General features: G+C 48.6%; 1 long non-coding RNA gene across 2 annotated transcripts in view; it reads right to left on the bottom strand.

Annotated features, from left to right (window-relative positions):
- The window catches only part of LOC136793115 (uncharacterized), a 294,913-nt gene that overhangs the window by 272,275 nt on the left and 1,599 nt on the right, over window positions 1-21,039 (bottom strand). The gene's annotated exons all lie outside the window — the stretch shown is intronic.

Here is a 21,039-nt window from a genome sequence, read left to right as displayed (position 1 = left end):
TGTATCCCCCCTCCACACCCCTCCTGCAGTCCCACACCTGCAGCTCACCTTCCCTGCACGCCATGCTCACTCCCACCCAGGGACGTCGCCAGCCCTTCTCTCCACACAGCATGATTTCTCTAGTTTCTACATTGCTATGTAGAAATAGCTTCCCATCTTTCAGGTCCCAGGTCCACAAGCAGCCTTCCCCAAGCTCCCTTCTAAAAGGCACCCCCCATCATGCCCAGGCACACCCCTCTGTTTTTAATTCTCTATGGCAGTGAACACTATCTGCTTTATTTTTCTTCCTTTTTATTCACGTGTTTATTATCTATCTTCCCCTCTAGGATGTAAGACCATGAATAAGCACAGGGTAAGAACTCAATAAATGGTTGTCATTTGAATAAAGAAAACAGCTTTCCAGGCAGAACAAACAGCAGCTGGAACCAAAGTGCCCAGAGAAGTGGTGGAGCCTTTTGATTCTGAGCACAGCCTTTGAAATGAGAAAGATTCAGGTTAGCCAGCTGTGTGGCCTTGGGCAAGTTACTTGACCATCCTGAGTCTCAGCTTCTGCACCTGCAAAGTGAGGACAATAACAGCACATGCCTCCCAATGCTGTGAGTGAGGTGGTATCTGGGGAGCATTTGGCAAAATGACGGTTCAGAACAAACTCTCCACCTATGGGACTATGTTGAGTAGTGGGGGCGCCCAAGGATCCCTGCCCGGTGGAGGGGGATGAGGCTGGGCTGGGCAGCGCGGAGGGGACAGCACGGTGGGAGGAGCTACCCAGACCGTGGAGCTGAGGGTAGAAGAGCCAGAAATCAATGCCACCACTGAGTCCAGACTGGGAACCCAGCCCTGACCCTGTCAGCTGTTTCCCACACTTCTCCTCCTTTCCACCCCTTGGAAAAGCCTCAAGCCCACTGGTGGCATCAAAATCAGGGAAGGTGGCTAAAGGGGAGCAAACCCACAGCCATCTCATCTGCTGCTCACATCCCCCAGGAGTGCAGAGGCCAGTGAGAAAGGGAGCCAGGCCCAGCACTTTCAGACACAGCCTTCAGCATCCCTTTCAGGAGGCTCAACGGCCTCCCCCTTGGCCAGTGTTAGCTCCCCCTGGGCAGGGCTGTGAGAGAAAGTGGAGGCCCTGGAGAAACGGACTCCCTGAGGGCCCCGCCTCCAACCTCCCAGGCCCAAAGCCCCCCACAGGTCCTGGGCCAGAGCCAAGGCATTTCCGTTGGTCCCTGGTTCCCCAGGACACAGCCAGGATTGTCTGGCCTGCTGCAGGCGCCCGAGCCACAGCTGAGGGGACAAGGCCCAGCTGTTCCTGGAGACAAGCAGGCAGCTTTCTTTCCACATGAAAAGAGAACCTGTGTCCCCTGGGGGAAGGAGAGGAGCAGAAGGGAAGGGCCCAGGGCAGACCCAGGCGGGGCTGTAAACATCTCCTCAGGGTCCCTACTGTGCCCTGGAGCAGGGCCAGGAAGGGGAAGGCAGCAGGGGTCCTGAGCAAGCTTCCCAGCCTCCTCACAGCCGTAGGCTCAGCCCTGACTGGGGCTACAAAAGAGGAACAGACAACAAGCCAACAGTCTTGAAAGATGAAACTGTGAGCACACAAGCAAGGGCTTCTAGAAGGGGGGGCTCATTTATGCTGGGCCTGATTAAAAACAGTAGTAGCTTCTATTTAATGAGTAATTTTTAATTGGATATAAAGACCTGGACAGATACTGCCAGAACTCTTCCAGTAGGAACTGACAGAAAACTGCACTCCAATTGGAGTGTACAAAGGAGGGTAATGGCCATAGAATTGAGGAGTCTGGGGGTGCACCTCCTTCCAAGTGTGGCTGCACCAGGGACTCGAGCAACTTCGTAGGATCAGCTGGGGGCCTGCTCTGCCTTCCCCCAGAGGGAGGTGGCTCTGGCCATCTTCACAGCCCACCATTCCAGAGACCAAGGAGTGCTGCCTTCCCAGTAACTCTGGCCAGACTCCTTGTCATGACATGGACATTACCTCCAGCCAGGGCCCTGTGCATCCCTGGACCCAATCTTGTGGTCAGGAGCCAGAGTGTTCTGATTGGCAAGGTCTGAGTCACATTTCTACCTCTGAAGCTGGGGAATGAGGTTAGCTCCACTCATCCAATAAGGATAGGGTGTGCAAGAAAAGGGGTTATCTCCATGTGGAAAAGCTGCAGGCTTTTTCCTTTAAAAAATCCGCCATTGGCTATAAATGTGAACAGCATGCAAATATCACCCTTCCCCACATGGAGGTGGAGGGGTTGGGGGTTGCAACCTACAAGAGTAGAGGGAATGAGGCTAACATGCAGAGAAAGAGCCTAGAGAAAACAGACAAGAGTCCTGATAAATGCATTTGTGTCCCTCGATCAAGCTCTGCCTGAAAGCCATTCCAGTTATGTGAGTCAATAGATTTCGTTTTGTTTGCTTGTTTGTTTAGATAGTGTGAATTGTTTTTCTGTCACTTGCAACCAAAATGAAAGTAAGTTTAAATGCCTGCCCCTCCCACCTAGAAGGTGAGCTCCAAGAGATCAGACAAGACATCATATATTCTCCGTCTCTGTACACCCACCACGTAGCACAGGGTTTGACATGGAGTAGATGCTTAAAGAGTGCTTGTTGGACTGGCCCCAGCAGGCTGTCGGGCGAGGCCAGGACTTGTCACTAAGGAGCTGGAGGCTGGCATCAGCCTCCCTCAGTGGAAGGAGCTCACAAATATGGCTGCTGCCAAGATGAGCCCCAGTCTCCCCACCTCATCCAGAGACCTTCCAAAACCAGCAGTTGCGGCACGCGGGATCTTCGTTGCTGCCTGAGGGATCTTCAGTTGAGGCACGTGGGCTCTTTGTTGCACTATGTGGGATCTAGCTCCCTGACCAGGGATCAAACCTGGGACCCCTGCACTGACAGTGTGAAATCTTCACCACTGGACTGCCAGGGAAGTCCCTGTTTGTTTCATTTTTAAAAATAGCTATTGGCTTCCCACTTTGATGCCCCACCAGGGCTCCTGCGGGATCCGCTGGCCTTCCGGCTTCTCCACACAGGGCAGCCTAGCTTGGACACCTCCCTCTAATGGCGGGAAAAGCATTGGGGACCCAACTCCAGATAGGAGCTGTGTGGAGGACAGGCTCTTGGTGCTCCAGCCAGGTGTCAGGCCTGTGCCTCTGAGGTGGGAAAGCCAAGTTCAGGACACTGATACACAGAGACCTCCCAGCTCCATGTAATATCAAACGGTGAAAATCTCCCAGAGATCTCCATCTCAATGCCAAGACACAGCTCCACTCAACGACCAGCAAACTACAGTGCTGGACACCCTATGCCAAATAACTAGCAAGACAGGGACACAACCCCGTCCATTAGCACATAGGCTTCCTAAAATCATAATAAGGCCACAGACACCCCAAAACACACCACAAGACGTGGACCTGCCCACCAGAAAGACAAGATCCAGCCTCATCCACCAGAACACAGGCACTAGTCCCCTTCACAAGGAAGCCTACACAACCCACTGACCAACCTTAGCCACTGGGGACAGACACCCAAAACAATGGAAACTACGAACCTGCAGCCTGCAAAAAGAGATCCCAAACACAGTAAGTTAAGCAAAAGGAGAAGACAGAGGAACACACAGCAGATGAATGAGCAAGGCAAAAAACCACCAGACTTAACAAATGAAGAGGAAATAGGCAGTCTACCTGAAAAAGAATTCAGAATAATGATAGTAAAAATGATCCAAAATCTTGGAAATAGAATGGAGAAAATACAAGAAACATTTAACAGGACCTAGAAGAACTAAAGAGCAAACAAACAGTGATGGACAACACAATACATGAAATTAAAAATTCTGTAGAAGGGATCAATAGCAGAATAACTGAGTCAGAAGAGCGGAGAAGTGACGTGGAAGATAAAACAGTGGAAATGACTACTGCAGAGCATAATAAAGAAAAAAGAATGAAAAGAGTACAATCTCAGACACCTCTGGGACAACATTAAAAGCACCAACATCCGAATTATAGGGGTCCCAGAAGAAGGAGAGAAAAAGAAAGTGTCTGAAAAATATTTGAAGAGATTATACTTGAAAATTTCCTTAATATGGGAAAGGAAATAGTTAATCAAGTCCAGGAAGCACAGAGAGTGCCTTACAGGATAAATCCAAAGAAAAACACACCAAGACACATATTAATCAAACTATCAAAAATTAAATACAAAGAACAAATTTTAAATGCAACAAGGGAAAAACAACAAATAACACACAAGGGAATCCCCATAAGGTTAACAGCTGATCTTTCAGCAGAAACTCTGCAAGCCAGAAGAGAATGGCAGGACATATTTAAAGTGATGAAGGAGATAAACCTAAAACCAAGAATACTCTACCCAGCAAGTATCTCATTCAAATTTGTTGGAGAAATTAAAAGCTAAGAGAATTCAGCACCACCAAACCAGCTTTACAACAAATGCTAAAGCAACTTTTCTAGGCAGGAAACACAAGGAAGGAAAAGACCTACAATAATAAACCCAAAACAATTAATAAAATGGGAATAGGAACATACATATCGATAATTACCTTAAATGTAAATGGATTAAATGCTCCAACCAAAAGACATAGACTGGCTGAATGGATACAAAAACAAGACCTGTATATATGCTGTGTACAAGAGACCCACTTCAGACCTAGGCACACATACAGACTGAAAGTGAGGGGATGGAAAAAGATATTCCATGCAAATGGAAATCAAAAGAAAGCTGGAGTAGCAATTCTCATATCAGACAAAATAGACATTAAAATAAAGACTATTACAAGAGACAAAGAAGGACACTACATAATGATCAAGGGATCAATCCATGAAGAAGATATAACAATTGTAAATATTTATGCACCCAACATAGGCGCACCTCAATACATAAGGCAAATACTAACAGCCATAAAAGGGGAAATCAACAATAACACATTCATAGTAGGGGACTTTAACACTCCACTTTCACCAGTGGACAAATCATGCAAAATGAAAATAAAAAAGGAAATGCAAGCTTTAAATGATACATTAAACAAGATGGACTTAATTGATATTTATAGGACATTCCATCCAAAAACAACTGAATACACATTTTTCTCAAGTGCTCATGGAACATTCTCCAGGATCGATCATATCTGGGGTCACAAATCAAGCCATGGTAAATTTAAGAAAATTGAAATCATATCAAGTATCTTTTCTGACCACAATGCTATGAGACTAGATATCAATTACAGGAAAAGATCTGTAAGAAATGCAAATACACGGAGGCTAAACAATACACTACTTAATAACCAAAATATCACTGAAGAAATCAAAGAGGAAATAAAAAAATACATAGAAACAAATGACAATGAAATCACAACGACCCAAAACCTATGGGATGCAGCAAAAGTAGTTCTAAGAGGGAAGTTTATAGCAATACAATCCTACCTTAAGAAGCAAGAAACATCTCAAATGAACAACCTAACCTTACACCTAAAGCAATTAGAGAAAGAGGAACAAAAAACCCCCAAAGTTAGCAGAAGGAAAGAAATCATAAAGATCAGATCAGAAATAAATGAAAAAGAAATGAAGCAAATGATAGCAAAGATCAATAAAACTAAAAGCTGCTTCTCTGAGAAGATAAACAAAATTGATAAAACATTAGCCAGACTCATCAAGAAAAAAAGGGAGAAGACTTAAATCAGTAGAATTAGAAATGAAGAAGGAGAAGTAACAATTGACACTGCAGAAATACAAAGGATCATGAGAGATTACCACAAGCACCTATATGCCAATAAAATGGACAACCTGGAAGAAACGGACAAATTCTAAGAAATGCACAACCTGCTGAGACTGAACCAAGAAGAAATAGAATATATGAACAGACCAATCACAAGCACTGAAATTGAAACTGTGATTAAAAATCTTCCAACAAACAAAAGCCCAGAACCAGATGGCTTCACAGACAATTCTATCGAACATTTAGAGAAGAGCTAATACCTATCCTTCTCAAACTCTTCCAAAAGATAGCAGAGGGAGGAACACTCCCAATCTCATTCTACAAGGCCACCATCACTCTGATACCAAAACCAGACAAAGATGTCACAAAGAAAGAAAACTACAGGCCAATATCACTATTAAAAATATATGCAAAAATCCTCAACAAAATACTAGCAAACAGAATCCAACAGCACATTAAAAGGATCATACACCATGATCAAGTGGGGTTTATCCCAGGAATGCAAGGATTCTTCAATATATGCAAATCAATCAACGTGATACACCATATTAACAAACTGAAGGAGAAAAACCATATGATCATCTCAATAGGAGAAAAACCATATGATCATCTCAATAGAAGCAGAGAAAGCTTTCAATAAAATTCAACACCCATTTATGATGAAAACCCTCCAGAAAGTAGGCAATAGAGGGAACTTTCCTCAACATAATAAAGGCCATATATGACAAACCCACAGCCAACATTGTCCTCAACAGTGAAAACCTGAAACCATTTCCACTAAGATCAGGAACAAGACAAGGTTGCCCACTCTCACCACTCTTATTCAACACTGTTTTGGAAGTTTTAGCCACAGAAATCAAAGAAGAAAAAGAAATAAAAGGAATCCATATTGGAAAAGAAGTAAAGCTGTCACTGTTTGCAGATGACATGATACTATACATAGAGAATCCTAAACATGCTACCAGAAAACTACTAGAGCTAATCAATGAATTTGATAAAGTAGCAGGATACAAAAGTAATGCACAGAAATCTCTGACATTCTTAGACACTAATGATGAAAAATCTGAGAGTGAAATTAAGAAAACCCTCTCATTTACCATTGCAACAAAAAGAATAAAATATCTAGGAATAAACCTACCTAAGGAGACAAAAGACCTGTATGCAGAAAATTATAAGACATTGATGAAAGAAATTAAAGATGATACAAATAGATGGAGAGATATACCATGTTCTTGGATTGGAAGAATCAACATTGTGAAAATGACTCTACCACCCAAAGCAATCTACAGATTCAATGCAATCCCTATCAAACTACCACTGGCAATTTTCACAGAACTAGAACAAAAAATTTCACAATTTGTATGGAAACACAAAAGACCCCGAATAGCCAAAGCAATCTTGAGAACGAAAAACGAAGCTGGAGGAATCAGGTTCCCTGAGTTCAGACTATACTACAAAGCTACAGTAATCAAAACAGTATTGTACTGGCACAAAAAGAGAACTACAGATCAATGGAACAGGATAGAAAGCCCAGAGATAAACCCACACACTTATACTCACCTTATCTTTGATAAAGGAGGCAAGAATATACAATGGGGAAAAGACAGCCTCTTCAATAAGTGGTGCTGGGAAAACTGGACAGCTACATGTAAAATAATGAAATGAGAACACTCCCTAACACCATACACAAAAATAAACTCAAAATGGATTAAAGACCTAAATGTAAGGTCAGATACTATACAACTCTTAGAGGAAAACATAGGCAGAACACTCTATGACATAAATCACAGCAAGATTCTTTTTGACCCACCTCCTAGAGAAATGGAAATAAAAACAAAAATTAACAAATGGGACGTAATGAAACTTAAAAGCTTTTGCACAGCAAAGGAAACCATAAAGAAGACCAAAAGACAACCCTCAGAATGGGAGAAAATATTTGCAAATGAAGCAACTGACGAAGGATTAATCTCCAAAATATACAAGCAGCTCATGCAGCTCAATATCAACAAAACAAACAACCCAATCCAAAAATGGACAGAAGACCTAAATAGACATTTCTCCAAAGAAGATATACAGATTGCCAACAAACACATGAAAGAATGCTCAACATCATTAATCATTAGAGAAATGCAAATCAAAACTACAATGAGATATCATCTCACACCTGTCAGAATGGTCATCATCAAAAAATCTACAAACAATAAATGCTGGAGAGGGAGTGGAGAAAAGGGAACCCTCTTGCACTGTTGGTGGGAATGTAAATTGATACAGCCACTATGGAGAACAGTATGGAGGTTCCTTAAAAAACTAAAAATAGAACTACTATACCACCCAGCAATCCGACTACTGGGCATATATCTGGAGAAAACCATAATTCAAAAAGAGTCATGTACGAAAATATTCATTGCAGCTCTATTTACAATAGTCAGGACATGGAAGCAACCTAAGTGTCCATCAACAGATGAATGGATAAAGAAGATGTGGCACATGTATACAATGGAATATTACTCATCCATAAAAAGGAACAAAACTGAGTTATTTGTAGTGAGATGGATGGACCTAGAGTCTGTCATACAAAGTGAAGTAAGTCAAAAAGAGAAAAACAAATACTGTATGCTAACACATATACATGCAATCTAAAAAAAAACATGGTCATGAAGAACCTAGGGGCAAGATAGGAATAAAGATGCAGACCTACTAGAGAGTGGACATGAGGACATGGGGAGGGGGAAGGGTAAGCTGGGACAAAGTGAGAGAGTGGCATGGACATATATACGCTACCAAATGTAAAACAGATAGCTAATGGGAAGCAGCTGCATAGCACAGGGAGATCAGCTAGGCGCTTTGTGACCACCTAGAGGGCTGGGATAGGGACGGTGGGAGGGTGGGAGATGCAAGAGGGAAGAGATATGGGGACATATGCATATGTATAGCTGATTCACTTTGTTATAAAGCAGAAACTAAAACACCATTGTAAAGCAATTATACTCCAATAAAGATGTTAAAAAAAGAGTGCTTGTTAAATGAATGAGTAAATATTATTAATGATGATGAAATTTTTGTCACTGTCCTCTGCAAACTCCTAGAATTTGTAGAACATGTTCATCTATTTCATTGCACCTGAACATACAGTATCTTCCCCAGCCCCCACAATGTCTCTGGGACTCAGGTGGGGCAGCTGGCCTGGTGCCCTTTCTACAAGAATAATGAGGGCTGAGGAAATTACCCAGTCTTCTTTCCTCAGGGACTGTCATTTTTTGTGTGCTGATTAAGATGTCTTGGAGAGGCCCATTCACGTTACTAGAGAGCCACCTTTTGGACAGGTGGTATCCATGCCTCCTCAGAGGGTATCCCCTCTCCAGGTTCTCCCTGCAGAGCTGGCAATGCACACAGACACCCACTGATGTGGGGCTCCTGCAAAGCAAGGCAGGCAAAGCATCGGACATGTTTTAAGAGTAAGATGGAAGTTGTTAGCTCCCATTTTAATTTAACAAGCCCAATTTTATAAATAAGAGTAAATTTTCCCAGGCTATTATTTCTAATTATGCATTTACATCAATTCACATTATGCGGTTGATGAAATGTTAATACCAAAGGCAATTTTCTGCTGACGGGTGGCAGGGAGAAGAGCTTTCTTCACATTACAAGTCAACATTTTTGGAAATAATTACCGAGTTGCTCACCAACGTCTGCACTGACTAACCCAGTAGCTGCGTCTACACAGCCCCCAACTGGAGATACTAAGAAGAGAAATCCCCCAACGGGGAAAGGAGGTGGAGACCAAAGACACAAGGAGCTGAGCCAGGGACCCTGTACAGCTCCAATTGCTGGCCTCTGCTGGCAGAACAGGCTTCCCTCAGCTCTACCGGGTACCAGAGCTGTGCACTTTGCTTACGTTACTAAATCGCTCCAGAACTCAGACTTTTCATCTGAGTAATGGGAATGATAATAGTAACTCTCCCATAGGGTGTTACGCATTCATGCCTTCATTCATTTATTTGTTCAGGAAGAATTTATTGCAGATCTACTCTCTGTTGGTACTCAATAAATGGTAAGAATGATTATGAGGAAAAGAAGGAAACACACTGGACTTCCTGACAGACCAGGCTGGTGGGTGCCTCTCAGTCCTAAGTGACAACACATCTCAGGACTGATGGAGCCTTGCAGGAAAGAGCCAGAGGCCCATCCTTCAGCACAAGACCCAGCAACTTCACAGAGCTTCTTTCACAATAGAGGCAAATGCTAGGTGTGGGAGACCTCAGCATGGTCCAGGGATGGCCAGGCCAGTTACTGAGAAAGAGATGACCACCAGGTTCTCAGCAGACAAGGCCTGTGGAGGGAAGTCATGAGCCTCAGGTAGACATCATGAGGATCCTTTGTGACATCTACATGGAAGCCCACAAAGACAAAGGACCACCTCCATCTGAGCCAGAGAAGAGGGCCTGGGACCAAGTTGTGAGGACTCCAACTCAGCAGCCTGGCAAAGATGAGCAGCCAACAAGGCGACTGAGGGTGTGTGGCCAGAGCAGTGGGAGGGAAGCCAAGAGACAGCGTTGCAGAAGCCAAGGGAGCAAGTGCTTCAGGGAGAAGAGCATGCCCAACCATGCCGAATGTGCTAGAAGGTCCAGATTAGGACTAAACAGTGTCCCTTACATTGGAGAATTTTGAGGCACTGAGGTATCTTTTTGGGAGCCATTGCAATGAAGTAAGGGGGTGAGGCCATGCTGAGAAGGACTGGGCAGCAAGGACACGGACACAGAGCTGCCCCAAGGAAGGGAAAAGAGAGGTGGATGGTGGCCTCTGTGGGCCTCTGCAGGAAGGCCTAGGAACAAGACATACCATCTGCCCTCCCTAGCCTGAGACCTTCCATCCCAGCAGCGGGGGGACAAAGCAGGCCGTGCAGGACCTATAGGCCAAGTTCTTCCTTTCTGTGTGTGAACCCAGCTTCCTCATCTGTAAAAGGGACAGGAATTCTAGACACCGGGTTGCTGGGAGGGCGAAACAAGGGAACAGAGCCTGACTGGCACCAGCTGCACTTCCTACCCCTCCAAGGCCACTGCTTCCCTGCAGCCAGCCCCTCCCCAGACAATCTTTGGGCTCAAACACTCTGGCGCCAGCACAGGTAAGAGACCTAAGCAACTGGAAAAAGAAAAAAGCCTGATTCAAGAATAACATTCTCAGCTGAACTTGAAATGGACAGAAAATTCAGGTGAGTCTGAAAAATCCACGAGTGCCGTACCTCATAGATACCTCTGGTCTCACAAGTGTCCCCACAGCTGGCACAAGGGTGTCAGTGTCAGTCCTGTGTCAGTGTCTCCACAGTTTCTGTGGGAGGGTGAGGGCCACGTCTAAAGTGTCTTGCCTCTGGGGCCTCGGCTGGGACTGCTAATGAGGCAAACTGGACCCCGGGGTCAAATTTAGCCTGAAGACCCCATAGGGTTTATTTTTGTTGTGAAATCAACTTTTAAAAATTAGATTATTCATAAAAACCTGGATTTCCAGCTTCATGTAAAACACTAGAACATCAGGTCTCTCAGGGTCTGCACTGAGCAGTGCCCCCCGCAAGGTGGGGTGTGACAGCAAGGGCTGCCCTGTCCTGGGTACTCCCCAGCGCCTCTGGGACCAGCTGCCTCACCCCTTCACACGTCTGCCTGGCCCCGCAGGCCAGAGAATATACATGCCCCCTCCAAGAGGGGCCTGGGACTCAGCATGAGGGATGAGGGAGTACCCATGCTCTGCGGGCAGGTGGGCCCTCCTCTGGCCACCCCAAGCCTGTCTAGAGTCCCCATCCACTCCCCCAACCAGAGCAGCCAGGCACAAGATGGAATGGCCCAGAGGAAGGAGGAGGAAGGGAAGTTGGCTCAGATTTGCAGTCGTTGGAGAGAGGAGAACCATTAAAAGGAGAGGAGGAAGGAAGAAAGGCGTGAGCTGGAGTCAAGGGAGGGAGAGAGAGAGGAGAGCAAAGAGGAGGAAGTGACGGAGGGGGAGGGGAGGCAGGACAAGCAGAGCAGAGGCTCCTGCTTCCTGTTCGCCAGCCCCCTGGCCACAACTTGCCTCCCTGCCTATGACTGTACCACACACATACTCCACTTGCACACACACTGTGCACACACTGTCTGGGCATAGGCACACCATTTACACACACCCATGCTGTCTGCTCACACCAGCTGTCACTCATCCAGGCAAACACTGCCTGTGCACACAGAGGGCAGGCTGTCTGTGCACAAGTGCCCCCATCCACACACACAGACACACACGCGTCCTCCCTGCACATAAACACACTCAGCACGTGCCTACCACCCGTGTCCTGAGGGCACAGCCTGGGATTCCAGTCCGTGGAAGAAGGGTTGGGGTAGGAGGTCGGGCCCATTGGAGACTTGTGGAGAGAGAGGCTGCAGGATGTGAGAGGAGGCGCACAAGCGACAGGGCCTGGCCATGCTGAAGGCAGACGTGGGGTGGGCTGCTGCCCCAGTCTGAAGGCCAGGCCCAGGACTGCAGGCAGGTGTGGGGAGGGCCACGTTCCTTCGTCACCCCCCTCCGGGTTACTCCAGGTGCACGCCGCCATTCTTTCTTACCACGGAGCACTGCCAGCTCTCACCTTTCACAGCTATACCAGCCCCTCAACCTGATCACCCTGGTCTCCCTCCACCGCCCTCAGCTGGGTGGGCTCTGGAAGCCCTCCGACCTCAGAGAAGGCCCACAGTGGATGCTGCTGCGCTCCCGTGGGGCCAGACCTCCCCGTCCCCGCACCAGGGAGCTCCACTCATACTCAGAGCCCCCACGCCTGCTCCTCTTTGTCTAGGCTTGAGTTTTCCCTCACTGGGCCATGCACACAGCAGGTGCTCACCAAAGGCTTGCCAGGCTGAGCTGAGTCTCTAAATACCACCTCTCTAAATGCCACGGCACAAGATCAAAACCTGACACAAATTCTTGCACCCATACTCCACCCTGGAATGAGCAGGACTGGAGAGGGCAGGGGCCAAGCCAGAGAGAAGAGGAGAGGGGCACAGGCTAGTGAGGGTCGGGGCTTGGGGTCTCCCCAACTCAGACCTCTTCCTAAACTGAGAATCTAATTCAACGGTTTTTTTCTTTTCTTTTTTTTTTTTTGGAAAGAGAAAAATGACATTTTGAAACATTACTGTGAAAAATTAATGTAGGTCTGAAGCATCAAAGACATTTTGTAAACAAAACCAGGGCATTTTGTGGCCACTGCCTGAGTTTAAATGCCCAGGCACCTTGGCCCAAGCCATGAGTCCCCACAGGGAGAAGCAGCCGCACGCATCCGAAACTGTTCTCCTGGGGAAAGTGTGGCCTGACTCCAGAGCCCGGGGGACAGAAAAGTAATCACACACGCTCGAAGCCATGGCAGCCCCTGGTTCCCCAGGCGGGGTGTCCTTTTGTCAACTTCGGACAGGAACACAAATCTACCTACCATCACTCTGGATTGGCCTTGATTGGATCAAAATCCCATCGGAAAACAGGGGTGGGGGGACGATAAAACCTCCAGAATTGATATTAAACCACTGACATTTCACAAACCAAGCAGCACTGGCAGCTGCCAGTCTAACGGCAGGAGGAACTCTAAAGGGGCAAGTCACGCATGAAGGTCACCGCTGTGCTGCGGAGCCTCTCCCACGCCCAGGCATTAGCACCGAGGGGGCAGGGGCCTAGATGGCCAGGGTGGGAGCCCCTGCGTGACAGATCTGTCCCTTCTGGACCCTGTCCATGCACTTCCCCAGGTGCACCCGGGCAGGGGACGTGAGCTAACCTCCAGAGTCTCCCAGATCAGACGCTCTGAGGCTCTGAAACCAAAGATGATGTTGAACTCAGAACTTGTGCCCATTTCCCTACTGTACCTACTGTAGCCCCAAAGTGGGGAGGGGCCACCATCTAGTATGAAACCGGGAAAGGTCTTTCGAAAACAGCCTGGCTCTGAAACTCTCCAGGAACTGTGCAACTGCCTGAGCTTCCCGCCACATCTCCGGCAAAATGTCCAGGCAGGTACAGACAAGCGTTCTTTTTCTGCAGATAACTCCACTTGGCAGGAGCAGGGAGGCAGGCTGAAATATGGTGCCACCAGGACCCTGGCACCTGTCCCTGCCGCTACAGTGAGCTCTCCGGTTCACTCCCAGGCTCTGCCAACCCCAGGTACAGACCTTCGTGTGCCTTGAGGGGAAGCAAGAAGAGGAAGCTCTGTCCGGAGGTCAGGGAGCCCAGGAATCCACTCCAGAGGTGGCATATCCCCTGCGCCCTCTCAGCGCCCCCAAGCTGTTGGCAGACGTCACCAATCCATGACATCACGCTTCCCTGCAGAACCCGGCTGTGCACCCCTGCTCTCCTCAACCAGAGCCCCAGCAGGCACCACCACCTCACAGGAGTCAGCCTGTGAGATGAGAGCAGGTCTAGGCCTTCCTGAGAAGAGAGCTTAACCCAGGCACGAAGGCCGCTCCGGGTGTAGGACAAAACGCAAGGGCAGCCAAGAGGGAGGAAGAGACCATGAAGAAGGCTTACTGGAGGAAGAGGGTCTGGTTGGCGGCAATCAGCCAGAATAGTGGGGTGGACAGGCAGGTGAGCAAGCCTGAACTGCTTTGGCAGGACCGCAGCGGGCTGTGAAATGGGACTCGAGTCAGCATCCTGAGCCCAGCCTTGGGGCTTCTAGGTGGGGCCAGAAGTGAGCCTTCCCCCAGACCTGCAGGGGCCGCCTCAGCCCAGGACGGTCTCAGTGGATGGAGAGCCCGGCTGCTTCTCCTCACCCTTCAGAGCCAGTCACGACACCAAATCCAGCACCACTTCAGCCCATCCTGCAGGGACAGAGAGGGAGCCACCAGGTGCCCGGGAGCCTCCTGTGGGCCGCAGTACCTCTCATTGGCCCCAAGGCCCCCATAGGGATGCTCTGGGCTGAAACTTCTAGGTGGTGGCTCAGAAGGATGTGGAAGGAAAGATGCCCAAACCTTAGGGACCTGGAAATGAAGCCATCTGTAAGCCCAACTGGCATTTCCTGAGTGGCTCCTGAGACCCAGAAATGCAGAGGATACAGGACCATAATCATCAGCATGAATCCCCCACCATGACAATTCACAAAGCTACTTCCCAGACTTCAGCGCATCACTTCCCACAGCAGCCCCAGGAGGTAGGGATCCTGATGCCCTCTGACAGGGGAGCTGAGGCTCAGCTCAGCATGGCCGAGAAACAGCCAAGATTCCCAGCTTTGACCATCCCATCACTGCCTCCAGAGCACTGTGCCCCAGGCCTCTGGGCTCTGTTCCCTGACCACATGACGCCGACTCTTCAGAAGGCTGACTGGTCAAAGGTACTGGGAGGTCACCAGAGGGGTCACCTCTGGCCCCCAACAGTATCTCCAGTGGAACCATCAAACAACATCTCGCCAAGGGGGAGATTCTCACGGGTCTAGAGAAAGCATTGGAGCCAGAGACCTGGCCGGCCCCTGGTCATTATTAGCCAGCTCCATGTTTTCTAATCACCATCCTCACCATTAAGGTGAAGAACACTCATGGGGAAATGAGAGTTTTATCTCAAGCAGATCAATCCACTCAGATCCATCTGCCCCAGCCTCTTAATTCTCCATAATGTCAAAGCAATTTTTGGTTAAGTACACAGTCTGTCCTGTACTAAATTAAACTAATAGATCCAGTGGGAAATAAAACCCCAAGTGTATTGCAAATATTAAAAAACACACAACTCTCCATGGGTCTGTAAGATTTACTCTGGCAAATAATTATGTACATAACACACACAAAGGCTATAATAAAATCCATTAGAGGACACTCAGCTCTACTTATCACCTCCCCCAAGAATACCAGCCTTCCCAAGTGCCCAGGCTCAAGGAGAGCCAGTCAAGACCCTGAAATCCCCCATCCAACATTGTCACAACACCGAAGTCAGATAGGCATGCAATTTAAAATGTGAACTGCTGCTGTTAGTACTACATCCCAGGTGCTGAGTGATCTGCTGTTAACACTTTATCTTAAAATCAATCCTTCTATTCACCCTCTGCAGTCAGCACAGCTGGTATACCCTTTTTACAGATTGGAAAACTGAGGTTCCAAGAGGCCAAGGCAAGACCAGGATCTGAACAAAAGCCCACCTGACTCGATAGCCCTGGACACCACCTTGCTCTGCTTTGTTTTGTTTTGCATTTGTCTTAATTTTCCATTGAGCAACGGATAGTCCAGGCCATGAGGACGATGCTCATCAGAGATGGTATCTAGAGGCCCTAGAACCTGTACACATACTACTATTCCTGCCAACCCTGGCCTAGCGCCATGGGCATCTCCATGGAAGGCGGGGGAGAGAGAGCAGATAGGGCATAAATTAGAACCCATATTGCAGTTGGAGAACCTGAGGCTTGAGGGCTTTCCCAATCAAGCCCAGAGGTCCAAAGGCCTCAGCAGGTCAAGGACCCGGGAAGGATAGGGTGAGGCACTCTTTTGGGGACTCGGGCACCATGTGGTTCACCTGAAATCCTCACACCTTTTTTGGGCCAAGCGTGCTCCTGTTTTGTTAGAGCCAACTCTCAAGTGCAAAGGGAGTGGAGAGAAGAGAACAGTGACAGGTGAGGACTCATCAAAGGCCTCTCCTTGGAGCTGCGTCCAAACAAGGAGCGGTCTGTGGCAACTGCCTTGCACCTGCTCCCAGCTTCCAGACCTTGCCCATCTTGGGGACCTCCAGTTTCCCTGCTCCCACCCCTACCTCATGCTGCCATCAGGGTCAGATTTCCTCTTTGTCACCTCCAAGCCCAAAGCCTTAGCCTGTCCTGTCCCTCAACTCCACCTGATGATGCTGTCACTGGACTCTTCTCTTTGTCCCCAGACCTGCCACCTCCCACCCTTGCACAGGCAGCTACTTTGGGATGCTGACACACCCAAACCCTGCCCCCACACTCAGTCATAATCCTGCTCTGCGCTCAGGGCCGAGGAGTTCAGGAAGTCTTCCCAGGTGGGATCCACCTGCCACCTCCCTGAAGATCCCCTGCCAGGGCTGGGGTCACTCTGGACTGGATTTGTATTCCCATTGGGCTCTGAGGCCCACTCTTCTAGGCCCAGAAATCCTTACTGTGGCTACAAGGCCCTGCATGCCCTCACCTGCCTGCCCCGCCTCCTAGCCCCACCTGAGCCCTTCATTCACCAGGCTCTGCTGCCTCATACCCTCCAACCCCCTTTTACCCTACCCTTGGCCTCGGCATTTGCCATGCCTTCTGCCTACAGCACCCTTCTTCTCCCAGGTCTTTGCCTGGCTGACACTTCACATCTTCCCTGACCACCAGGACTCCCACTGTGTGTGTCTGTGTGTGGAGCATGTTAGGGTGCGGGCTGTGGGCTGCACATTACACATCACTGGCTGAGAGGATCAGGCTTAGTTTTTGTTTCCTCTTTGTGTCTCTGCCCCCTTCTGGGCTGAAATGCAGATTCTTTGTAGGCAGGATGCTGTGGGCTCCCCAGCACCAGGCACACGGTAAAGTTGGCGTCCACAGATATGCATTGGATAAATGAATGATGAGGTTCTCAGGACACTTTGGCTAAATAAATGTTTGAGGTGAAACAGGCTCTGCCTGGAGTTTCTCTCCCTTATTCCATCTCTCCAGACAGTCTCCAAGTCCCAGCAATCCTGTCTCTGACAAGCAAACAAAGAGCCCCAGGCTCAGGGAACCCAGCGTGGTGACACTGACACCGCATTCATGGGCCAGACCCTGGGGCCTGATAGCTCTGGGTCCCCAACTGCTGCCGACCCACCACAGGCTGACTGCAAGCCACGCCCACTTTGCGGTGTACACACAGGCAGGGGCGGGCTCACCTCCCTGGCAGCCATGAGGCCTGTGAGAGCAGAGGGCCCTCTCTTGCCTCTGTGCCATTCAGGGGCTAACGGCCCACTGTCTTTCTCCTGGAATGCAGGGCAAAAGAGGGCAACAGGAACCCGAACCGTGAGCTTCCCCACTTGCCCTCCCCGCCTCGGAGGCACTCCATCATCAGCTCCCTCTCATCATCCAGGACAGAGACCACCAGGGCACAGAGAGGGCCACGCCGCTGCCACGCCCACCACCCCTCAGCTGAAGCAGCTGACCTGAGGCATGCCCTCGGAGGGGAGTCTCCTGGGGCTAGACTTCAGGCCTTTATCCCCTGACACTAATGGTAAGTGAATGACTAAACTGGCCAAAAATAAAAGTCCCCATAAATCTGATCTTTTCCTTTAAGCTGTAGGGTACACAGAGTGTGGCTGAGATTATCGGTAGAGAAGTTTATGGATGGGCTGAGTCTTAAAATCAAAATACACTACGCAAAATCAGTGTTGCTGTACATGGTATGGGGAGGACAGGAAAGGTCAGACGAGAGAAGACTATCGAAACCAAAACTCCAAGAGGGCCTGAACATTAAAATAAATTTTGAAAGTGAGTTCCAGGAAAACCATTTACTCAGGGCTGTAATTTAAGGGTGCTTTCATGAGAGGCTGGGCAGTCTTTCTAACTAGCACTTTTGAAGCATCTTTGAGAGTCCGGTGAATTCATCCACAAAGTGGTATTGACAAGCACTGCATACCTCAACTCACAGCGCCATCAGAACAGCGTGTGCTGAGGGTGGGCGTGAGTTAGAGAGCTGAGGATGTGCACTGCCAGACCGTGGGTCAGGTGTGCTGAGTGCCTATTGATCACATTACAGGAGGGCTCACCTCCAAGTCCCTATACACAGCGATTCTGCAGGCATTTCAGAGCCTGTGGATGGAGAGAGGGAGGGAAAAACCTTGTAGCCCAAAGGATGGTTGTCGCTACCTACTGATGAGCACTCAGGACTGGCGATGCAACGGTTCTGAAATGCTCTCTCACAAATCCATCCGTGGGAAACGAGCTTCATTTCACATGGCCAATATTCTCTCTAAACAGGGCATCTTTGTGGAAACCCAAGGGACACTGGCAGTTGGTAGGGTTGAGTAGCTGTGTCCCCAGAGAGTAGTTTTCCTTTGGAGAAGCGACACACATGCTCCATCACAGATGCCTTCCTTAGAGCTTCCAACTGAGACCACCTCCCACCATGACTCAGTGAGAAGGAACTGGCTTCCTTGCAGGAGCGGGGGCCAGCCAGGCATCGGCAAGGACTGGTGGGGGCTGCTGCCTGGTTTCAGCTCACCGATCCTCCAAATGGCCAAAGGGCTAGGTGAAAGAGACAGAAGCCCCTGCCCCGCCCATCAGGAAAGCCCCAGGAAAGGAGGAGCAAAGCACCCCTTCTCGACACTTCCTAACAGTGTTCCTACATAACAGTTCCTACATTCATGGAGCCCTACGGGTGGGTCAGGCCCAGCTGGGAGTTAAAGACACAGAGAAGAAAGATGCAGCCGTGGCCTCACAGTCCACGAGACAGGACAGAAGAGCAAACAGACCCTTTCGATACAGAGCTGCTGTGCACCACTGAAAAGCAGGGAAGAAGATGCACAACTAGCTCAGGCCTCACCAGCCTGCCATCAGTCAAGGCAGAGGGGCCTTACCTTCTATACCAACTCCAGGTACAAGGACCACAGTCTCACCTGGGGTAGGGGTGTTTGGGTTAAGAATTAGGACCCCAGAGTAAGACAGACCTGGGTTGAAGCCTTACTTAGCTGTGTGACTTTGGGCTAATTCCTCAAGCTCTCTGAGCTCAGCCACCACATCTTTAAGATGGGTAAAATCACAGTGTCTACCCACTGTTACAGGGTTGTTTAAATGAGCTCATTCATTCACTCCACAACTATTTATTGAGTGCCTCCTGTATGCCAGACCCTCTTCTAGGTGCTGGAGATACATCAGGGAACAAAGCAATCCAAGAGCCCCACCTGAGTAGAATCTACAGACCACAAAAAAGAAACACTATAAATAAGGATACTGGATCGTATGTTGGAAGGAAGTTAGTGCTAAGGAAAGGAGAAAAAGAAGAGTAAAGTGAGGGATTGGGAGTGCTGGAGGTGGGGAGTGGAAGAGTGCAAATTGCAATGTTAAAATGGTGCGGGGGGCTTCCCTGGTGGCGCAGTGGTTGAGAATCTGCCTGCTAATGCAGGGGACATGGGTTCGAGCCCTGGTCTGGGAAGATTCCACATGCCGCGGAACAACTAGGTCCGTGAGCCACAACTACTGAGCCTGTGTGTCTGGAGCCTGTGTTCCACAACAAGAGAGGCCGCGATAGTGAGAGGCCCACGCACAGAGATGAAGAGTGGCCCCTGCTTGCCACAACTAGAGAAAGCCCTCGCACAGAAACGAAGACCCAACACGGTAAAAATAAATAAATAAAATTAATAAACTCCTACCCCTAACATCTTTTTAAAAAAAAAATGGTGGTCCCAGTGGGCCTCATTGAGAGGTGACTTCTTAACAAAAATCAGAAGAATGTGACAGAGTTAGTGAACCAGGTATCAGAGGAAGGACCGTCCCAGTCAGATGATACACCTGGTACAAAGGCCCTGGGGGTGGGAATACACCATGTGAGTGGTATTGTAGGAAGGAGGCCAGTGTGGCTAGAAGAGTGTGATCAGGAAAAAGACAGAAAACATGAGATGAGGACAGAGGAGGTGGAGGTGGAAGGCAGATGGTTTGACCTTATCAACCACTGCAAGGTCACTGATGTTTGTCCTGAATGAAAAGGGAGCGCAGGGTTTTGAGCAGAGGAAGAATCTGAATTCTGTTTGAGAAGGATTGCTCAGTTGTCATGTTGACAGCTAATGCATGGAAAGTGCCTGGTACATGAAGAGTATGTAAAAAAGTATAGCTATTATTCTGATTAATAATAACACCAACTCATGCAGTGGGAAGGAAACACCTTACCCCACAAGGTGGTACAGGTTTACAAGATTCACAAACCTTAAAGTAAGAGAGGTATAACTCCCTCTAGCTGCAGGAATTCTCCCCATGTGTATCCCTGATCACTGGCCATCCAGCTTGACTTAGAGCTGGTAGGACAGGAGATCAGGACAGGAGGTCGCTGCATCTCCAGGCAGGCCACTGCACAGTAGGCAGCTCTTGCCATCATAACCCTGCTTGGAATCAGCCCCCAAATGAATCTGCTTTCCTAGAATCCCACTGGTGTCCTGAGTCTGTGTAGTACAGTGCAAGTCTGCCCCCTCCCTTTAGAAGATGAGGACAGCAGTGGAGCCCTGCAGGGTTTTACATTAAGCGATCCAAGGGTAGTTTCTAAAGGAAGGTAGAATTATCAAGGGAAAGTCCCCTCTTGGGGTGCGGGGGGCGGGGAGTTGAAAGGGCAGAAGGCAGCTGGCAACTGCTTCCTTGGGCCACCTGGAGAGAAACTGTAGGAAGAAAAGGAAGGCCCTAGACATTCCTCCCTTCCTGGC

Source organism: Kogia breviceps, chromosome 18 (assembly GCF_026419965.1).
Source record: "Kogia breviceps isolate mKogBre1 chromosome 18, mKogBre1 haplotype 1, whole genome shotgun sequence".
Lineage (NCBI taxonomy): Eukaryota > Metazoa > Chordata > Mammalia > Artiodactyla > Physeteridae > Kogia > Kogia breviceps.
Note: the sequence above shows the minus strand (reverse complement) of the source record. Positions and strands in the feature narration are given on the sequence as shown.